Source organism: Podarcis erhardii (genome assembly GCF_964252035.2).
Source record: "Podarcis erhardii genome assembly, chromosome: 2".
NCBI lineage: Eukaryota > Metazoa > Chordata > Lepidosauria > Squamata > Lacertidae > Podarcis > Podarcis erhardii.
Window position 1 is genome coordinate 67,035,305 of NC_138498.1, and position 21,759 is coordinate 67,057,063.

At 40.4% G+C, this 21,759-nt stretch overlaps 2 protein-coding genes across 4 annotated transcripts in view; one reads left to right on the forward strand and one right to left on the reverse strand.

The window, feature by feature from the left end:
• SGCD (sarcoglycan delta) overlaps positions 1–21,759 on the forward strand; it is a 394,603-nt gene that overhangs the window by 264,738 nt on the left and 108,106 nt on the right. The window lies entirely within an intron of this gene.
• The window catches only part of LOC309336095 (syncytin-2-like), a 396,307-nt gene that overhangs the window by 248,588 nt on the left and 125,960 nt on the right, over positions 1–21,759 (reverse strand). The window lies entirely within an intron of this gene.

Genomic DNA, 21,759 nt, shown 5'->3' on the forward strand with positions numbered 1-21,759 from the left:
GGGATCAGGGCAGGAGGCGGCAGTAGTGAGGAAAAGATGCTCTGTGCATTCTCAAAGGTACATTACCTATATTCAAGATTTAAAAGGTGAAGGTAAAGGACCCCTGGACGGTCAAGTCCAGTCAAAGGCAACTATGGGTCCGCACAAGATAGCATTGGAAACAGTATATTTGGTCAAATACTGGTGCATTATTGGCAAAAATTAAGTTATGGGGAAGAGGAAATAAAGAAATCTTGCTTGCCAATAACAAGAAGTCAGCAGGAAGTGGACAGGAAAACCCCTCTAAGAATGATGATGATGATAGATGATTAACTGATGGAAATAAGAAAAATGAGGAGGGATGGTTATATGGAGGCGGACAGAAAGTATGTGTGGCCTTTGTGGAGGTTACAGTGGCAGCAACTGGAGCACCGGGACTGAAACATTTGTTACTCAGTCTATGTCATCCATGGAGTAATCTTTCAAAGTCTAGCCTTGGGAGTTTGAGCCTCCTGTCTAGTGGATGCAAGCAAACTGGCCCTCCACACTGCTGGAGTCTGTGTTTTGTACACTCTGTTGTTGCCATTAGCCATGCTTGTGACTTGCGAACCAAGCCCGGATTAATGTATCAGTTCTAATAAGAGAAACATTGAAGTTAAATATTTAAACAATTATATTGCTGTTAATAATATATAAATGGATTTTGTTTCTTGTTCAGGAGCAGAAATATTGAGCTCATTTAATACTGTATTCCGCATCTAAAGACTGGAAAGCTTATGTTTTTCTCCTTTTACTCTCTGATTATGGAAGAAAATGCAAAATGATTTACTGCAGTGTATTTTACTATTAAGTTTTACACTAGTTTCTTGCTGCAGTGGCCGTCTCAGAACTTGACAATTGTTCCTAGCCATTGCTTATCAGAATTGCTGAAATGTGCAAAACATGAGTTTTGACCATGCAGTCTCTCATTCAGCCGAGACCCATAAAATCAAAGTCCATTTGAAATGTGAAATATACTTTATTGATTCTTTAATTAGAATGGAGAAGGATAAGCAGCAGGAAGCATAAGCTGGTACTCTTTTGAAAGAGTCGGGGGGGAGGGGAATCATCCATATGCAAAGCTGCGACAACATTTCAGGCTTTGTTTTCTTGTAATCATGGATACAAAGGCCCAAAAGTTGCTGGCTTTGCAATTTCATTATAATGAGTTAAAATATGAACATATCACAGTAGAAGTGAGTTATGGATCAGGAAATATGAGTAGAGAAGGAGCTCAACAACTCTGCAAAGGAATATTATAATTAAAAACCTATCAAAGCTTCCTCTCCAATCGAAAGGAAACCCCCCCCAACAATAATCTTTTAAATGAAATGCTAACCATACTTCTGGTTGGCCAAACTGAAATAGCAGGGAAGGTGTTGCAGCATATATTTTGTCAAATGCCAGTGTTGCCCCACCAGTGGGTGATTTTAAGGGCTACTGTGGAAAGTGGGGAAATGTTTACTGTATGGTTCTTTCCCCTCTCTAGTTAATTTACAAGCACTGGGCAATGATGTGTGGGAGAGGAATTATGTTACACTGCATTGCAACATAATGATTTGCTAATGCTTGCTAGTTTAAAGGAGGTCATCCCCAGCGCAATGCGCAGCACTGTACCTCCCAGTCTCTGGTCAATTTGCAGGTGCTTTGCCAAGGAATGAGGAGGAATTGCATTCCATGTTGTACTGCAGATAAACTCCTTCAGAACTGGCAAGGTGTTGAATGTTGACACTTCATAGGAACCGATCCAAAATGTGATCCAATTCCCTTCTACTCTCTCATCCTTTTGCAAGCACTTTGCCTCTTAGATAGCCAAGGATTACCCATGTGATCAATCCAATAAGGATTTTCCCTTGTGATGTCACTGCCCTGAGGGGTTATTTATTTATTTATTTATTTATTTATTTATTTATTTAGAAAGGCAGGGTGTTAATGTTTTGATGAAAGGAAAAAATCTTTTGACCAGCATAAACTCTGCCATGTGACTTGAAATAGGGGTGCCTCTTTGTCTTAGTCTACCCCATGCCCACTTTCCTTTTTTGGGGGGGGGGAACTTATGCAAGATTAAGTTCCCCTGGATGAGCCCAAATTCTGCCTATTCCAAACTCACACATCCTGTCAGATCCTGTCAGGTTTTTAGGGAAATCAAGTGAGGAGGGGACTGTGAAGCTGATGTTAGAAGCAGTGCAATTAATTAAGGGCTGCAGCAGGTGAAGGGAGTTAGGAAAATAAATGAGGGCTTTACAGTGAGTGGAAATATTAATTAATTAGTTCCCTGCTAGTTTTTATCAGCCAAGAGAGGCAAGGATCCAGAAGGCATGGGGTCGCCCTCACCAATCCAAGCACCTTGTCCACATTCTAAAGTCTGAGGTAAAACTCGTTTACTTCCACACACCCAAATCTGCATGGATTTTAGCACTTTATGTTTATATCCAATGTTGCCCTAAAACAGAACCACTTTTCTGAAGTAGTCTTCCTGAAATATAAGGCCCCATTCAGTCAAAATGTAAGCAAGTCATCAGTGGATCTTCACATTTTACATTGTCAATTTGTATGAGGATCAGCCCCAGATATAACGAAAGAAACAGAATGCTGTCCTTCCAGACTGCTTCACTATCTATCTAAAGAACTCTATAAAAGGGAGCTTTTAATATGTGTAATAACCAAGTCTAGGTTTACAATTGTTACCAATATCTCCCAATAAATTGTTTTGCCGTTGACTTAGAGATTTCATGAGCCTCCAAAACTTTTGTCTTGATTGATTCACGGGACTGGAAAATTGTTAAAGCTTGAAGAACAAGAACATTTGAGTGAAGATTGCTAGCAGCAAAAACATAGAAATGTTCAAATGTACTGAAAGATCATAAAAGAAAAATCAATACCAAGCATTACAAGAGGAGCTAATGGTGTAGGAAAAGATGCTGCTCCTGGAATGGTCTGATGCAACCAATTCTATGACTGAACAACTGACTTTTAGTGACACACTTGAATGGTCAAAAATAGATTGCGTACCTGAACCTTTGCTAGCATATGGAAGATTCAGGACAGATAAAAGTGCATAGTTTAACTATGAAACTCACTCCCACATGAGGCAATGACAACCACTAACCTAGATGGCTTTAAAAGAGGATTAGACAAATTAATGAAGAAGAGAGTACCTATCAGTAGCTTTTAAAAAAAGGTAAAGGACCCCTGACAGTTAAGTCCAGTTGTGAAGGGCTCTGGGGTTGCTGTGCTCATCTTGCTTTACTGGCCGAGAGAACCGGCGTTTGTCCACAGACAGCCTCCGGGTCATGTGGCCAGCATGACTGAGCCGCTTCTGGCGAACCAGAGCAGCGCACAGAAATGCCGTTTACCTTACCGCCGGAGCAGTACCTATTTATCTACTTGCACTTTGACGTGTTTTCAAACCACTAGGTGGGCAGGAGCAGGGACCGAGCAACAGGAGCTCACCCCGTCGCGGGGATTCGAACCGCCGACCTTTTGATCGGCAAGCCCTAGGCTCTGTGGTTTAGACCACAGCGCCACCCGCGTTCCGGTGGTGTCAGTAGCTACTATGTACTATATCTGTATGGATGAGGAGAAAAGAAGGGAGGTTTGGTTGTGTTTCCTGCATTGCAGGGGGTTGGAGGTGGGTGGAGTTGTATGCTTTCAGTAGTTGCATGCTTGCAGGGTCTTGTGTGGTTGAGGTGTCGTTGTGTGGCGCATGGGTGGTTGTGTGGTGCCTACAACAGTTTCTCAAGTTTCCAGATTTGCCCTTGGGCCCAGATACGTTTGTGAACATACCACCACACTGTTGCAAAAGGAGTAGACATTGCACTGGCTGGCTCATTCTGCAAACATTCCAGTCCTGGCCACAAAAAAAGCAAAACAAAACTTCAGAAATCCCTAGGTGCACACTGTTGGAATCCGAGCCTAGTCAGAGGAATGTGAATTCCTCTCTGACCTCCCCCTGCGACTCCCGGCAGGAAAACAGGCGAGGTCTGTAATCGGCGATCCTTCCCAGACGTGAGAAGAACACACCATTCCTTCACTCTCCTCCCTGCTATCCCCAGGGAGGGGAAAGAGACAGAAATGTATTTACATGCTTTTATTTCTGTCTTTTGCAGCAGTACAGATAAACATGTCTGCACTCTCTTTACATCCACAGCAGAGAGAATAATAACTCCTCCCATGTACTTCCAGTACAGGTCAGATGACACACTGAGCTAACATCCGGTGCTCAGTACGGTGAATGGACTGCCCCTTTCTTCCCATGGTAACAGTCACAAACATCCTGTTTGGCTTTCCAGCCACCTGCAGCTGAAGAAGCTGCTGGTCGCTGCTGCATTGCTCCTTCTTGGTAACACACACATCACCTTAGATGTTGCCATAGACTATAATGTGGCAGGAGAACATTAATAGCTTTAAACTGCTGTTGATCAAACCAATGAAATACAGCCTTTCTTGATGAGCCTAAATAAAGTATACCATTTCCCCCCCCCCCCCACCAAAATGGGAAAGAAATGTGAAATTCTAAAAATTGGTTTAAAAAACGTGACAGAGCTTCCACATCTGTCACTTTTTACTTGCTGTAGCTGTGACAATTTTTCTTGGATTCATTGGAAATTTGGCACATTCGTAGACCTCATCAGATAGATCATGCCACGTTTCAAGTTATTAGCTCAGCCTGTGCTATTTTTATAAGCTATAGAATGTTGAGACTTACAATGGCAGAACCTTGGGGGGCAGGGCACTACTTTCTAAATGAGTACTCTGGTGTCCCTTTAATATGTTCTGGATCCAGTAATAATTCTTTCATTATTTGTTTCTAGAAACCAATATTTTTATGCCTATCTATTTGAGGGCAGTAGCTTATTTTCCTCATTTCTATGCTGTTCTCGGAGCCCGCTTGCTAACAACAATGTCATGGACTCACTATAGATAACTCTGGGAGACAGTTTAAATTATTTTTCAGTATATTCTGATAGCAAAAGGAACTACATCATATATTTTTTGTGACAAATGCTGCTATAAAAATTCCATAGTGCTTTCTTAGAGAAGAATTCTTGAGTTGCTTCTTGAGACAGGGGAATCTGATTTTAAAGTAAGTTGCTTCCCGAATGAACTATTTCAAGTCACTAACTTGAAAGGAAGCTGCTAGACATCCCTAGCCATTGTGTTCCATTCCTTCTACTCACCACTGGAATCTGAAATATTCCTCGCTTAGCAGTCCTTGAGAAATGATCAGTAGGATATACTTTTGAACACCTCTTTTGTTTTGCTTTATTTTTTCTATTTAGCTGAAGGGCTAATGTTGTCAGTGTGCTCTGTGAGTACACGGAAGGGTTTGGAGCGACCTAAGAAATGTCTACCTCTTCGGCTGAATTTTATTTATCATTGCTGAAGCCTGCATGTATTGATTCCTTATGCCTGTTGTAGTTGTGGAAAAACCCTAATCTTGCAAATATATAAGAATAATATTGAGGTTTCCCCATGTGTTGCATATGATAGAAAGCCATTTGTTATGATTTACGGACAGGGAGAGCAACACCACTAATGTAGATTAGGACTAATAATAATCTTTGTCTTGGATATTCCCCCCCCCCATTTTGGACTTTGGTCTGTGTATTCCCAAAAAGAAAGTTCTTGTTGTCTCTAATTCATGTCTGTTTTATTTGTTTGTTTGAGGGTAGGGGGGTGTCAAATTTGCTAATGTAAATATGGTTTATTGTTCTTATAGAGTAATCATATTTTGCTTTTATGTTTTTAGCTCCTTCAGTCCCAAGCTCAAGTAATGACATGGATTGACCTGTGGCAAAGGACAGTAAAATACAATAATGAAATCTACCCTTAGGTTGTTAGTATTAGTAGGTGCAAACTGAGATTGGCCCAAAGTGACGTCATCAAAATAACATCATCACAGTGACATCATCCAGTCCTTCAGAATAGTAGGATACCTTCAGAGCTGGGGGGAAGTTTCCTCATTTTAAAAAATAACGATAAAAGCTTTACCCCTGCTTCAAGCAGTAGATTGAGTGCATTTTCTTCGAAATCTGGGACAGTCTGTGCCATGACAGTGGTGCCATGACATATGATTGTTCCCCTGAAGAAAGAATGTTAGCTACCCTGATAGAAAGAGATGCAGATTATACGTCTATTTGTTATGTATGTCTAGAAAATATATAAATACTTAAGAATAAAGTGAAATAACATTGCAGATTGTTCTGCTGTACCATTTCAGAATTTTTTATTTGTGCCCAAAGTGGTGGTTTTGTGTTTGTTTGTTTGTTTGTTTGTTTGTTTGTTTGTTTTTAGTCTGTAAGGGTGAGTTTAGCCTAAAATTAGGAAGCTCTTGATATTAATTCATTTTTGTGGTTGTGCCTTTGGTAGCCTTATACTTTACCCTGGCCTTTGACACCTGACATGTGAAACCCACCCTATTCTAATTACATTAATTTGTTTTAACTGTTTTTAATTCTGCACTTAAAATTGTTGTAACCTGTCCTGAGACCTGATTGCAAAGGGTGAATCATAATCATCATCACACTTTAAAAAAGCTTAATAGTTTTATACCTCGTGAGAAAAGGCTTTAAAATGTGTTTGATTTTATTGGCATTTATGTGCTTTTAGGACAAAAAATAAACAAACCAGATCTCCACCAGAAATGTATGCTAAATATTTGTTTGGTTTCCAGTGAGCCTTTTGACTTGACACATCTTTTCCAACAGATACGTCTTCCGGGAGGTGGTGGGGACTGACCTGTTACTCCTTACTTGATTCTGTGATTGGCAGATACTTGCAATTCATCAGTGCAAAAAGTAAAGCTTTAAATTTACTTCTATTTCCATCTGTGAAATTGGGAGCTACTTGAGCCAATTTTAGTATTAGCACTTCCCCATAATAAACTGCATGAGCCTAAATAGTTAAGAGATTGAATTCCTGTATGGCTGTGTATGTGTTGGTAAGGTTGATGCAAAGCTAAACAGGTTGTGAATTTAATGGGCATAATCTGAATTATTGTTTTTATTGAATGAAGTCTTGATATCTGCTGTTGGGAATATGGCAATAATACAGAAAATGCTTATAAGAAAATGAACCATTTTATAATGTCCCTAAAACAAATGTTCCATAAGATATGCATGGCTGGTAAATTTGAAACCACCTTGGGAGTCCTGATAGGGTAGAAAGGCAGGCTTTACATTTTGAGGCAGGTGGGAGTTAATAAAATGTGCTGCTGTTGTACTAAAAAGGGAGTTTTGCAGAGAGAGTGTTTTGTTATTAACTGCTTGCTAGCCACTTTTAATATTTTCTTGTTGGATTTTTTGAGTAGTTTTCCAAATAAAAAGTACTTAAATTTATTAGAAATAAATTAAATTAACCATGCTTCAGTTCATAATCAGCCTAAAGCATGCCAGCAGTTGAGTCTTTCCCCCACAGAACAATTTTTTAATTTATATATTTACAAAATTTGTACCCTGCCCTTTAGCCAAAAAGGCTCTCAGAGTGACTTACAGAAATCATTTTCTGATTCCCTGCCACCAGGCTTGGAATCTAAAAAGACAGGTCACAAGAGGAAAAAGGAAGAGGAGGGAAGAGGGAAAAGCAAGCTCAAGGACAAGTTCTTAAGTTACAGCTGATGTCTGTGGAGGTTCTTGACTGTCTTGCATTCTCGCCCAGAAAGTGCTCTCCCCCCTAGATCAGATCCAAGAGTTCTAGGCATGTGCTTATATTTAAAAGTTTACCATAATGTTATGCAATGTCACACAATGTATGTGTTCTGGTTAGGGAATGTTTTCCTAATGAAATTTATGTGGGGAGGGGATATAATTTTCAGACCCAAGAGAAAATTATTTTATTTATTCGGGTGATGGTTCAAGTTTTCTCATAAAAATGAATTTTACAGTGGCAAGTTAATTGAAAAATTAACTGGAAGTCATATTTTACACTACTGCTTTTCTTTGCTTAAGGAATTATTCCAGTGTCATTGAATGGCTTTCTATAATTCCTACTAAAGTCAGCAGAAAGACTATCACTGACTCAAATAGAAGTTGAATACAGCCTTAAGCTGACTCTTACACCAAGGGGGGTAAATGCCAATTGATTTTTACATGAGAACAGATTGAGCCCTAGGAACAAACGGATGGGAATAGACTGGAAATCATGATGGAATTTATTCAGATCTTTTTGGCTTTTTACCCTAATGGCTGGAGGAGACAACTCTAAGTCTTTGCATTCTGGACATGCAGAAATTGACTGAGAATGTTCAGCAGCTAATAGGTTTTCAGAATAGAGGAATCTTCAAAGGCAAATGCTTGTCCAGTTCAGCATTCTATTTCTTACAATGACTAATAGCACTCATGACAACAAGGGAAAACTGAAGATATGGGACACCTCAGCATTTGTCCACATATGCTTAATTTATAACTCTATAATCATAGTATTTGTTTTGGGGGGGTTAGGGTCATTTTCTACAGTTTTGTAGATCTTCTAATTTCAGTCCACAGCATTCATCACAGTTCCCTGTGTTATCTCCCAACATGAAATAACCACCTAAAATAGATAATATTTCAAAGTACTAACATTTTTCACCCCTTGGAAAAGTTTTTGTGAGACTTTTATTCCTTAGTATTGGATATGCAGAATATTCCCATGCAACAGTTCCCCAGTGTAACACACCTTTGGTGTGTTGGTAGTTTGGGGCAGGGCGGTGGGTGGGGCGGAATCTTGAAAAGTATTTACTCAGCATAATAGTAAACCGTTAAAAACAAATTGGCAAAAGCAAGCACAAGCATTTTCTGCAGTACTTGGTTAAGTTTCAGAGAGGCAAAAGGATAGCAGACACAGCTGATCGGGTCTGTATTTTTTTTTTTATCATGGATTGCCACACTTATAGAGGTTGGTCACAGGTGCCTTCTGAACAGTTTCTGGAAACAGCTTTCTTGTTGGTCTTGAGATAAGTTATTATAAGTGAATTTTACTTCCTTAGAGGATGGTTTTTATTCTTTCAACTCTGCAGGAGAGCTGATTGTTGAAAACTTTACCATGTAAATATTGCTAGCCTTTAGTAGATGTGGCAGTTTTGACAATACACCAAGCCAACAAGCAAAAAAACTCTGCTGCCATATATATTTCGGGAGAGGCCCCCAGAAGCAGTGCCCCAATTGCATGTGAGTTTCTGCCTCCCACATAATGTTATGAATGTGAGTAGACCATTTGTATGAATAAGTTTGGGAGTTGTTTTTTTAGTGCAAACCACTGACTATTATTGATACACCAGATCTTTAGCTTGGACTATTGTGCTTAAATCCCAGTTAACTATAAAGTCCTCTGCTCATCAGCAACTTCATTTATTAAAGGCCCATGAACTTCCAAAACAATCCAAATCCAGGATTTCTAGGCTAGGATTACCTTACAAGGCAAAAGTACAAGTCCCCAAGTTAATGGAAGGATTACTAAAATGGATTTGTATGTGTAGAGTGCACACCATGTGTACAAGTGTGTGTGCTAGTTTTACACTGTCATGTCCCACATTAAGGGCATGTAGCAGAGAGCAGTGAGTGATCACAGGTACCCAGCAAATGTGTACCACATGTACCCATGAAGAAAGTAGGCAGGAGTATATATTCTTAATCCATAAAATGTGAAGTACCGGAAGGACAGATCCTGAAGCTGAGGCTCCAATACTTTGGCCACCTCATGAGAAGAGAAGACTCCCTAGAAAAGACTCTGATGCTGGGAAAGATGGAGGGCACAAGGAGAAGGGGACAACAGAGGACGAGACGGTTGGACAGCATTCTTGAAGCTACAAACATGAGTCTGACCAAACTGCAGGAGGCAGTAGAAGACAGGAGTGCCTGGCGTGCTCTGGTCCATGGGGTCCAGAGTTGGACACAAGAGTTGGACACAACTAATCGACTAAACAACAACAAAGGTCTCATGGACAAACAGCCAGTAGAACCTGCCTCACCTGCTGTTATTCATAAATAGCCTAATAAAATATCAAGTCAAAACTGTAAAGTAAGAGTACGAGAGATGGAATACATTTGCATTATTTCCAAACATTATAATTCACAACAGTCATAAAGCGGCAATTCTAATCTAACTTGAATCCGATAAACAAAAAAAATGAGAGGCACAAATACAAGATGGGTGACACCTGGCTTGAGAGCAGTACATGTGAAAAGGATCTAGGAGTCTTGGTTGACCCCAAACTTGACATGAGCCAACAGTGTGATGCGGCAGCTAAAAAAGCCAATGCAATTCTGGGCTGCATCAATAGGAGTATAGCATCTAGATCAAGGGAAGTAATAGTGCCACTGTATTCTGCTCTGGTCAGACCTCACCTGGAGTACTGTGTCCAGTTCTGGGCACCAGACAAACTGGAACGTGTCCAGAGGAGGGCAACCAAAATGCTCAAAGGCCTGGAAACGATGCCTTATGAGGAACGGCTAAGGGAACTGGACATGTTTAGCCTGGAGAAGAGGAGGTTAAGGGGTGATATGATAGCCATGTTCAAATATATAAAAGGATGTCACATAGAGGAGGGAGAAAGGTTGTTTTCTGCTGCTCCAGAGAAGCGGACACGGAGCAATGGTTCCAAACTACAAGAAAGAAGATTCCACCTAAACATTAGGAAGAACTTCCTGACAGTAAGAGCTGTTCAACAGTGGAATTTGCTGCCAAGGAGTGTGGTGGAGTCTCCTTCTTTGGAGGTCTTTAAGCAGAGGCTTGACAACCATATGTCAGGAGTGCTCTGATGGTGTTTCCTGCTTGGCAGGGGGTTGGACTCGATGGCCTTTGTGGTCTCTTCCAACTCTATGATTCTATGATTGTATGATTCTATGAAACAAATCCTTGTTTATAAACAAGGAAAGGTTAAAAGCTCTTACAGGTTTATTGTTGACACACATTACAAAATGAGTCCTCTGAGCTCTTGGGATAACAACAACAACAACAACAACAACAACAACAACAACTCCTCTCTTATCACCTTAAGGTCTGAGAGTGGGTTACATATAGGTATCATGGCATGGAGAAGAGATTTAATACCTCTTTCTTCACTGTAATGTCAAAAATAGTGTTACTGGTATTAAACTCTTCCTCTACACTAACACCATCATTCTGTAATTGGTTGTTAAACTGATCTCCTTTTCACGCCACTAAAAATCCTCTCTCATTCAGCAACAATAAAGTGACAGTTTCATAAATCAGGTTTTTATCATCACGGTCTCTCTTTCTTTTCTTATTTTTTTGACATACAGCAGTCAGCAGCAGCGTATAAATTTTTATCCTTCCCCATTATGCAACATTGTATAAAATGAGAGGTGGTTCAGACGATAAAACTGATGTGCTAGTTTTCATCATAATTTAGGAAACAGCTGAATAGTTGAAAGCACACCAGCACTGTGATGTGCCTATTGCTATTCTTATTTTCGAACAGGCAAACTGGTAGAATTAAGCTGTGATACAAAACTGCTGCTCTGGGAGATTCCACCAACAGAACTTGAAAACATATATAAACCCAGTAACTAAATCAGGTGTTGTTGTTTTTTAAAAAAAGAAAAGGCACCTGATTCCTGCTTTAAAGATTTTTTTATTTTTTTATTTTGTTTTGACCATGGCAGACCAACACGGCTACCTATCTGTAACTTAAAGATTTTTGTTACTTAGAAATGCAGTACCTGCTTCTTTGGTCTTAATATTACAAAGGAGATGCACATTGGGCGGTGTCTGCACAAAATTCTTCAATGAGAAGAAGAAGAAATACATTCTGATTTACTTTGTATCTTAGATACAAAACTTTATCTCAGATGCTGAAGGTGGTGTATAGTTTCTGTGATGGAAACTGTGTGTGTGTGATGGACACACAGTGCACACAGGTTTCCCCTTAACTTTCCCTTACACTGAGATGAGGGAGGAGTGAATTTCCCCTGCTGCATTCCTTTATCGTTATGTGGATTGGTATTCTGTTCTTCTTGAATTTTGATTTAACCATAAAGTCTAAAATCAATTGGAGCATGAACTGTTTTTGGCAGCTTTCAGGTCCTAACATTTTATTTGCACAAACATCCACCTTTGTTACTGATACACATACTAATAAGATGCTGTGGGAGGGGAAATGGCCTGTGTATGTGCAGTACAGTGGTACTGCACATACAGTACATACGCTCGGGTTACATACGCTTCAGGTTACATACGCTTCAGGTTACAGACTCCGCTAACCAGAAATAGTACCTCAGGTTAAGAACTTTGCTTCAGGATGAGAACAGAAATCATGCCGCGGCGGTGCAGCGGCAGCAGAAGGCCCCATTAGCTACAGTGGTGCTTCAGGTTAAGAACAGTTTCAGGTTAAGAACGGACCACCGGAACGAATTAAGTTCTTAACCTAAGGTACCACTGTATATTATTTTACTGGCGTATATATGAATCCCTTAGACATTGCGAAAACACCCTTGATGTTTAACTTTGGATTCGAAATACTCGTCCTGTCAGATTTTGGGGGATCTGTTTGCATGCTTATTTAAATCAGCATTAATGGGATCCCCCCAGTCAGGTGGTATTAAAAGCTTTTTTCTTCTGAAACTAAAATTCCCTTAAATATGCGACATTTTCTGTAGTAGATTTAAAGCTGTTTAACACTTCAAAATAACAATTGTGCTATTAAGATAAGTGGAAAGCAGCTGTGGTAGAAATAGTTTTCCCTTGGTCAAATAACTCGTTCCCAATCCAGTGATATCCCAGCTGAAAGGAAGGTTGGTAATTAACTGCAATTCACATTTCCTAGAAACTCTGAGGTCTGCTTCTGTGACATCTCAGGCTTACTGGTGGCGACCTGGGCTCACGTTGGATTTATAGATAGTTAATATATCAAAATTACATCCAAGAAGTGCTTTTCTGCCACAGTTATAAATGTGATATAAGACCTGAAGATTCAGTAGTTATGGAGTACCGTACTTCAGGGTCTGTTATGCTTGAAATTTAGCTGTCACTTCTAGCTTTTCTAACTATTCAACCACCAGCCATTCAGGATCAACTTATGTTTTATGACTTCTCGTGCTAGAGGCAATAAGGCTGGCTGTGCTGTTGAGGGTCATTGGTTAAGGTTTTATATTTGTTATGGACATCACAGAAGTCATGGTCTTGAAACCTTCTAAGACAGCATGATTTTTATGTTGTTACTTTTTTAAAATACAGATGTAAGTTCTTTAGACATACAGTGTAGTAGTGACCTGGATATTAAAACCAATTTTAAACCATGTAATTTCGGAATTAGCAAAGGATTATACTGTGGAGACTGATGCCACACAGGGCAAAAAGGATGGCTTCTCCTTATCATCTCATGCATATGGGCAAGCAAGGGAGCCTTACCTTTCTATATGCTATCTGTATTGCTGCTCTTCCTAGGGAGACTGGAAGGGAAAATCTGGAGGCATATGTCAGAGGGTGAATTTGGTCTTTCATGTCTTTGTTACAAGAGACCCTTGGTTGCTGCTGCTTACTGCTAACATGATTATAGTTCCATGTGCTACAGGAAGTATTAATTAAAGCCTTTTTTATCTTTTCATGCTCAATGTGAAGCAGTAAATTCTACTTTTCAAATAAAAGAAATAAAAACGAACCTACATATGAACAGGGATGGTTGCCTTATGTTACACCACACCTTTAGTCTGTTTGTGGTTGGCACTGGCGTTGTGGAATGTACTCCCTGCTGAAATACAAGGACCTCCACCTGTATTGGCATTCTGTTGACTTTTGAACATGTACCTGTTTACACAGACATCCCCTTGATCTCTTGGCCTGAATGCCCTGTTTTAATTGCTGTGCTGCTTTAAGAGGATTGTTTTATTGCAAAAAAATAATAATCATAGAAATTTATATTTTAATGTGATCCTTTTATGCTGTATTGTTAATTATTCTGTATTTGAACAGTGTTGTGGAACTGATTCTTATTGGCTTGTGGTGACATGGTGCAGGGCTTTTTCACTGGTGGCACCAGTGTTGTGGAATGCCCTGCCTGATAAAATACCCATCAGTTTTGGCATTCCATCAGCTCTTGAAGGCATACGTGTTTAGGCAAGCATTCTCCCTCCACTTGAAATTCCTGATCTAATTGTTTTCAACTGATTTAATTGCTATGCTTTTTAGCTTGTTTTATTGTATATTTGAACAATGGATGTTGTTGTATTTAATTATATCCCGCCTTTTCCCCAGACTAGGACTCAAGGCAGCTTACAAGATAAAATAGAAAAAGATAGTCATTTAAAACTAATTAAACACTAATAGAATTAAAACATGATACGATAAGGAAAAGCCACTCTTCTTGCCTGGTATGGCATGACTTAGGACAGACGCGGTCTAGGAATGATGACACAGTCTTGTTTGTTGAAGGTGCAGAATGGCACTTGTGTCTGTTGAAGACCCTTAGCTGAGATCCTGGAAAACTACTGTCAGCCCAGACAATTCAAAGCTAGATGATGATGATGATGATGATGATGATTAAATTTATATGGCTTCTAAGCAGTTTATAAAACATAAAAGCCATTTATTTATTTATGTATGCATATACAGTGGTACTTCGGGTTACATACGCTTCAGGTTACAGACTCCGCTAACCCAGAAATAGTGCTTCAGGTTAAGAACTTTGCTTCAGGATGAGAACAGAAATCGTGCTCCGTGGCGTGGCGGGAGCTGGAGGCCCCATTAGCTAAAGTGGTGCTTCAGGTTAAGAACAGTTTCAGGTTAAGAACGGACCTCCGGAACAAATTAAGTACTTAACCCAAGGGACCACTGTACTGCTTACATGCCCAAATGACTTCTAAGTGTTTTAAAAGTATAACATCCTTACCCTATAGAACAATTCCATCAAAGCATTCATCCATAAAATATGAATCTTGTGCACATCATTTACCGGTACATAAAATAGTATTGTTGTGCACACCTTTTGTGAAACAGAAAAGAAGTACAAGATTTGGGGCAGTGTATATAACCTAACTAGGTTTTGCATTCCTATCTGCAAGCAAGCTCAGAAACAGCAAATCTTGTTGGTCTGCTGCGAAAAGCCGACCAAATTAATTCCTCCCCTATTCTTCCTTTTTCATAATTGATTTCTCATTGTCAGCACAGCCAGTAGGACACATGAGCAGACTGCTTCCTCTGTTTTATCAGTGTAGCTGAGATAGTGTATTCAGGACCAGTGTAAAGGCCCAAAATCTGTCCAGCTCTTCCTCCTCTGCCTTGCTGGTAAATGCTTGTTTGCCTGTCTGCTCTAAGTGAATGAGCAGTATGGCAGGAGCTAGAAGAAGGACCAGCAGCCCCAGTTTGCCTTGTCTTACAGGCCAGCAGCAATAGTGTCAAGGAGGTTCCCCTAGGAATCTGGTTGGCCTCTAGGTGGGCCTTTGGCCAAGTCCAGCAGGGCCCAAATGCATCTTGCCGAAGGCCCCCCCCCCCCCCCGAGTCAGGAATTGATGCTGGTTCTTACGTCTTTAGCACAGCCAGGTTGTTGAGCAGTGAGTAGGATTGTGTCATCTTTGAAATAGCTGTCTTTTCTCAGCTCTTAAATGGAACTGGCTTGCCTGACATGTAACTTGGCTAAATGGAAGCATGACAGGCTGCTGTATATTGGCTTTTGAATCACATAGCCTTGCTGAAATGTATATACCAGGAAAATCTTGTGTGGGTGCGATTCCTTTTTCAGAGCTTCAAAAGGTGTATTTTTTGGGTTTTTTTACACCAGGCTTGCAAGGAGCTGAAATAAATCCTACTCACTCTGAAATAGCAAATGATGGCACTGTGGGAATGTAATCAGAACTGCTTGGTGCTGCCCTAATCACATTCTTATTCATTGCCCTTTATGTTTTAGCTAATGTTTGGTACAACCCCACTAGAATACATAAGACAGCATTTTTCACTGGTACTGTAAGAATTTGCTCTTTTCCATCTTTTTTTCCTTTCTAACAATACAATTCACAGCACACATCTCCCTTGAAGAGTTGCTTATCACTTCTATTTCAAAATTATATGATACCCTGAATTCTCACACCTCTGAGGCTGGAGCTCATCATCACTTACATTGTGCTAAAGGGCTTGGTTGTATCTTCCCCCCTTCTCTCTGCAGAACCTCGCAACTCTATGACACACAATAATTGCCTGTGTTCTGAACCACAAGAGCTTCTGTATAATAAAAAGGTTGATAGAGAAGCTTGCAGTGGCATTTCAAACAATAATTATGGAAGCTGCATTATTATATATTAAAAATAGAATAAGTTTGATTTGACATTGGCCAAGTTGCTATCTCTCAATCTAGCCTATCATACAGGGATAAAATGTAGATAAAATGGGCAGGAGAGAGAGAACTATATATACCTTGAGCTTCTTGGAGGAAAGTTGGGATAGAAATGTATTTCATTAGCACAGTCATCTACATCATGCATGTAAAAGTTATAGGTTACCTTTAATGAAGCCTTTAGGTTTAATTGTTATAATGCTGGAGACTGTCTTCCCTGTCCTCATCTGTTTTCCACTGCAGGAAGTTCAGGCAGGCCCTGCACATCAAACTCTAACAAGTCCAAATTTCACTCTACTAACAGCCTTATTTCCTGTAAGATTCAACTCTGAAGTTATTTGAACAGCATCTAGCAGTACACCTGTGCACAGTGCCTCTACATGAGAACAGGGAGGGAAGCAGCCCCTTTCATCCAACGGAATGCAGTCTGAGAAGGTCCTTTCAAGGCAGCAAGGGGGTATATGGGAAGAAGTAACTATGCAAATAAATGTGACCTATTCTCTTACGTTGTTGTTGACATCTGTCTGTCTCAAGAGACAATGGAGTATGCTTCCAGGGATTAAGTCAAACTGCGTAGTAACCTCTCCAGGACATTAGCCTGGGCAATATATATGGAGGTACTGCGCTGCCCAGATGGCAAGGCCCACCTTTCAGCCTCACTGATATGGTCCAAAGGAAAGCAGAGCAATGCTTTTGGCACCAGCTAGGCTGCAGGAGTTGCCAGAAGGAGGTGTACAAGGTGCCATCTAACCACCTTTAAGAACTCTAGATTTGTGTAGAGTTTACTCCTTAGCCTTCTCAAAGATTCTCTCAAAGATGTCCCGCAAGGCAGGGGGTACAGATTTCTCCTTGGGGTTTGAGACCCATCAACTACCCTCACCTGGTTTAGCTGGCCAGTCAAAGCTGACAGCTTCTAGGAGCTACAGATGAGAACTGAGTGCTGGGTGGGAACCAAAGGTGGACAAACAGTGTTCGAAACTCCCATTGTTCCAGGAGCATTTTGTGACAGGGAATTTCATAAGCACAAGCAGTTTCTGAGCTCTGGGCACAATACTGCGCCTAAGATTTCAGATTAAAACTGCAGAGTGAAAGAAATGACCTTTTTCTGCCTCCCCACTTCCACCTACTCTCTGAAGGCTGGAGAAGAGGACCTCTTAAGAATATTAGGAGGGTGGGCAGGGGAAGGGCTAGACCATGTATAAAATGAACATAATACTTTAGCTGCAGTTCATTCATTTTCAGCTTTGTATTCTTGGTATTAAAAAGGGCACCTAGACATTCAATTGTTGTGCCCATAACCTAGGTTTAAGGTGCTATTTAGCTCATAGCTTTCATATCTCAGTTTCTAACACTATGGACAAACTACCCCTATGCAGCTCTTACATTAAATACCTAAGATAATAGGGTGTATTCAGTAATCCTTTAAAAAAACTGCCTCAGGGTTTTTGTTCTGGTCTCAAATGGCTACAGAGCAGCATGTTTAGCTTTATGTCAGCAGTGAGATCTGTTTCACTCCCTCCTTCATAACTTTAAAATTATGCTGTCAGAAATGGCATTTCCAATGTTTGTGAGTTATTTGATAATACATTTACTCTTTCCGTTTTACACACACACACACACACACACACAATTTTGAAGGGGGGAAATGCAGCATGAATTAATGAACCTGAGGGGTCTGCCTTGATACAATATCAAACTTCTCATGGTAAAAGCCTTTTAGGGTATTTTCAGTTGTGTGTGTCGTGTCTCTAAATATCGTTGTATTGCATGCAAATCATAAGGAACAGAATTCTTATATCTATTTCATTTTCTATTATAGTTTGTGAGTTGTTTCATTACATTTTGAAAACGCATAACTGAACAATTTCTAAAAGAAGTAGACTGTTTGCAGACATCTGCAGCCAGCCTGCATTTCACACCATTTGTTGTAAATATTTTTTTCACATCTATGCACCGTGAGCTTTAGGTACCATGCTTTAGGTAGATTCTGAGCTCCTCCAGCCACAAAGGACCTCTTTGGTGAGTGTGGTCACTCACCTGTCAATCAGATGGTGACACCATTATGTTAGCTGACTCAACTATGAAGTACAAGTTTACTTGCCAGCCACACCAGCAAAGGTGCTGTGTGTGTGTGTGTGTGTGTGTGTGTGTGTGTGTGTGTGTCTTTGCAACCTGGCTTTTGGTATATACAGGGGCTTTATGTAGGGGCTTCATTCTGGACCCCCATACGTGTTCATGGAGCATGTGGAAGCCCGCCTACACCTCTTTTCATTATGTTTTTAGGCTCTTTCTGGATTCAGTGCCATATGCATGTGCACAGTCGCATGTCATTCAGACGCAGCTACATTAATTAACATTAATTAATTAACATCAATGTATGAATGCACCCATAATTATAAGCAGTTCTCTTTTTTTTGTAAAATATGAGATGCCAGTACTCATATCTTAATAAAAGTTCTGTGGGTGTCAATAAAAAAATTAGATGGGCAGCAATAAAACTAACTGTTTTTCATACAGGTGGGTAGCCACACACAAAAAACCCACATTGCAGGTGAGTAACCATGGAGACCATTGAATAATCTAGGAGCTCTTGATGGAATTGGGCTCTGGTGAATTTAAGATGAACTGGGGTACAAATTTCTGAAATTGCTACCATGTTGTTAACTGTATATGTTACTTAAGAGTTCTAAATTCCTAAAATGTAAAAATTGTTCTGCATCTTAGAATCGTTGTGTATTTCTTTGATATCCTAATGATAACTTTGCCTCTCACATGCTTATGCATTGCCAACACATCTTCAACTACTAAGATGCTTGGTGCAACAGGTGACATGGTTATGAGACATTAAAGTAAAAATGTAGTAAGAATGTAGATATATTTTGCTTGCCTATATGGATTTATTATTCTACTAGATAAATAAAAGAAACTGGGGAGATGGGAGAGTTGGAAAAAATGCACATTCATATTCCAGCAAACTGCTTTTCAGCCCCCATTATTTCAGCCAACAGATTACACTGGTCAACAATAAATTTGTTGTCTGCATTTTTTCAGCTGATTTAGGATGAATCTGATGCGCTGAATCCAAAAATCACATTGGTTTTGCTCAATCAGGTCAAGTTTTTGAGCTATGGTGACATGTCATTTTTTTACGTTTTTCTTCACATGTACGCTTGTGTGGAGCATTTTAGAAGAAGTTGGTGGGGGTAAAATGCCTTGTCAAATAATTGTTTTGATTGGAAATGATTATTTTAATGACAAGAAGTATTCAGGTCCAATAGTTCTGGGTGATTATGTCGAAAAGGGATCAGTTTGACGTCATAAAACCTCAAAATCTTCCATAAATTGGTGTGGCAAAGCATAAAGTTGGGGGATCAAAACTAAGTTAATGGGGCAGCCGTCCCATGAAGTATCCTGATCTTCAATCAGCACGTCGTCCTGTAGCTCATTGTGATGAAATTCCAGTGCCTATCTTCGGAGAACTTCCTGACATTAGTGACGAAGATGCCTCCAGTGTTGAAGGACATGAAGAAGAAGAAGTGGTTCTTGAAGATGATGCTCCACATCCATTTTCCCGAAAGGAGTTGAATGATCTAGTTCGCGACCTCAGCTTGTCAAAGGACTCTGCCGAACTGTTGGCATCCAGATTGAAGGAAAAAAAAACCTCCTCTCTGACAGTGCTCGCATCAGCTTCTTGCGCAACAGGCATCAAGAGTACCTCCGTTTTTTCTCGGAAGAGAAGGACTTGGTGTACTGTGCAGATATTGCACAGCTTCTGCTCAAGCTTGGAGTGCCACAGTACGAACCCAAAGATTGGAGACTGTTCATTGACAGCAGCAAGCGATCACTGAAATGTGTTCTGCTACACAACGGCAACCAATTTTCCTCTATACCCCTGGCTCACTCGAGTACACTGAAGGAGAACTATGAAGTGGTGAAGTATGTGCTGGAGAAAATTGGTTATGATCAACATAAGTGGTTTATTTGTGTTGACCTGAAGATGGTGAACTTTTTGTTGGGACAACAGTCTGGCTTCACCAAGTACCCATGTTTTCTGTGCATGTGGGATAGTAGGGACCGTGCTCAGCATTACACAAAGAAGGACTGGCCTGTGTGGGAGGAACTGGTGCCTTGCAAAGAAAGGAACGTCATCAATGACCCTCTGGTGGACAGAGACAGAATACTCTTCCCACCGCTCCACATCAAGCTCGGCTTAATCAAGCAGTTCACCAAGGCTCTGGACAAGGATGGTGACTGCTTCATTTACTTGTGCCAGGCTTTTCCAGGATTGACCATGGAGAAGTTGAAAGCTGGCATCTTTGACGGTCCTCAGATCCGTCAGCTCATCAGAGATCCAGAGTTCGGAAACTCGATGAACGAAGTGGAACTGGAAGCGTGGAAGGCATTTGTTCTGGTAGTGAAGAACTTTCTTGGCAACAATAAGGCCAGAAACAATGCAGAACTTGTCAACAACATGCTGACTGCTTTCAGAAACCTGGGCTGCAACATGAGCGTCAAGATGCACTACCTATTTTCACATATGGACCGGTTTCCTGAGAACCTGGGTTCAATGAGTGACGAGCAAGGGGAGATATTCCATCAGGGCATGAAAGAGATGGAAACCAGGTATCAGGGTCGCTGGGATGCAGTCATGATGGCTGACTACTGTTGGACTCTGAAGAGAGACCTCCGTGCTGCTGAGCATTCCAGGAGTTCCAAGAAACAGAAGTTCAAGCCCTGAAGTTTGAAAAATGGTGAAGCAACATGCAATTTATGTGTACTTACCTTTATCAATGCCCACCATTCAGTTTACAGAAAACCTGACCTGGTGGAGAGAAACGGATGCCATTTCCTGATTCAGCAGTGCAAAAATACCCTAAATCAGTTGTAGAAATCTAGACAAAATTCAAAAAGTAAAAAATTGTTGCCCAGTGTTATTTATCTTTCTTATGGGCAGCCTGTTAGACTATCTAGAATGTGGTTTGGTTGTTTGTTTTGAAAACCTGGACTTATTATGTCCCACATAAGATGTTGAATTAATTATGCACAAAGCGAGCGAGAGAGAGATAATTCAGATTGTAAAATACTTGTTTTTTAATGGCAAGCTGTCGATTTTAAAGGTAGGTATTTCTGACCAGCAGATCCATCTTTTGTGTCCTGAGCTTGTCCTAAATGAAGGGACAGTATTTGTATACATGTTGAAAGCTAGACATGCTACAATGAATGGTTTTGTGTTAACATTAAACACCACCTATCATTTTTCTTTCTCACCTCTCTGTTCTTCAGATGACAAGCCAAAGGGCATATTTCACGCAGATAAGCGGCTTTTGGGGGGGGGGGGGCATTTCAAATTGCTTGAAACACAATTTCCTCAGAAAGCCTAAGCCAGAAGGATAATGCAATTGATTGCCCTGTACAGTGCCTCCCAGTGTTTTACATGGTTCCCCCCACCCAAGAAATACATTTTTGACAGCCTAGTG